Source organism: Uranotaenia lowii, chromosome 2 (assembly GCF_029784155.1).
Source record: "Uranotaenia lowii strain MFRU-FL chromosome 2, ASM2978415v1, whole genome shotgun sequence".
NCBI lineage: Eukaryota > Metazoa > Arthropoda > Insecta > Diptera > Culicidae > Uranotaenia > Uranotaenia lowii.
In genome coordinates, this window is record NC_073692.1 from 35,103,513 (window position 1) to 35,104,902 (window position 1,390).

The 1,390-nt window shown below is 45.3% G+C and overlaps 1 non-coding gene across 1 annotated transcript; it reads left to right on the forward strand.

Moving 5' to 3' along the window:
* The first annotated feature begins 537 nt into the window (after window positions 1-537).
* On the forward strand, window positions 538-611 carry Trnan-guu (transfer RNA asparagine (anticodon GUU)). The gene has a single exon. It is a non-coding gene; the product is annotated as a tRNA-Asn (tRNA).
* The last annotated feature ends 779 nt before the right edge of the window (window positions 612-1,390 follow it).

A 1,390-nucleotide genomic window follows, 5' to 3' on the forward strand; every position in this document is an offset into this window, starting at 1 on the left:
AATACTCCCGGCACATAAAAACTTTATAAGTAAAATGCCTTAATAAAACTTTTTGTAAATTAAAAAAAAAAAATTAAATCAAACTGACGTGAACGATAATTACACTTTTTTAAATAATCGAGATTTGAACTACATCGCCGGTGTCATCAAAAGGCGCTGGAAATCGAGATTCGGGAACGTAAGTGGAGATGGATTGGGCACACGCTGCGAAGAGATGAAAACGAGATTTGCAGAGAGGCGCTAGATTGGAATCCAGAAGGTCATCGAAGAAGAGGCAGACCCAGAAATTCGTGGCGGCGAAGCCTAGCCGCTGAAATCCGAACTGTCGACGAGAATCTTGACTGGGACCAGGTGAAGACGCTGGCTCCGGATCGTCAACAGTGGAGGTCTTTTACCACGGCCCTATGCACCGGAGGATCGGCGCGGGATCATTAAGTAAGTGAATCTTCTTAAGTCGAGAACTTAGAAAAAAAAACGAAAATAGTTAGTTTAGCTTACAGGGCAAAAGTTAAAATTGGGTTGATTGTTCCCAACATCGTCTTCGTGGCGCAATCGGTTAGCGCGTTCGGCTGTTATCCGAAAGGTTGGTGGTTCGAGTCCACCCGGGGGCGAACTTGTTTTTGATTATTTTTTCCCAAGTAATTTACACATTCCATGGACGAACGCATATTTTGACAATTCCGAAAATTATGTCATGTTCCGGTGTGGAATTACATTCATTTTCAAGCGAGAGTGGGAGATTTAAGCGGAAGTATGCCGTACTATAAAAGTTGTTGCGAAAAAGAAGACCAAATATTCACTGGCTAAAATATTGATGGCAGCTGGCTGTCGTCTTCCGATTCTTATCAGGCATGATTTGCTCACCTTAATTGAATTGGTTGTGCTCGGCTGATTGCCTCTGGCCGCGACAGCCACTTGCCTGCCAGGACACCCGATCCAAACCCCGACATCATTCCTTCTCGAACGACAAGACGAGGGAGACATCGATTTGGAATCGCACACGAATTATCCCCGATCCGTGGAGCGATCCCCGGGTGTCCGTTCGGGCGACATTCGTTTTGTGCGGCGGCGTTGGCGGTTGTTATGGTTCAAGGATTGCTCGTTCCTCTTCCGACGACGACGACGACGACGACGACAAAGCGTCTGTAGGCGAGTAATTTGAAGGTATGGCACTCTGGCAAAATCGCGAACTAGCAGAAAAAAAAGCTATCGTGGGTAATTGATTTTATTGATACTCGATCGAGTCCCGGGTCGATGGTGGAAGGTTTGGCCTTTTTTTCAACGTTCCCATTTTTCAGCATCTGATAGCTAAAGGCTGTGTGCCATATCCATGCAAGAATATCACTTTGACCTGCAAAATCGGTGTACAATATAAATTAATTGGCCCATT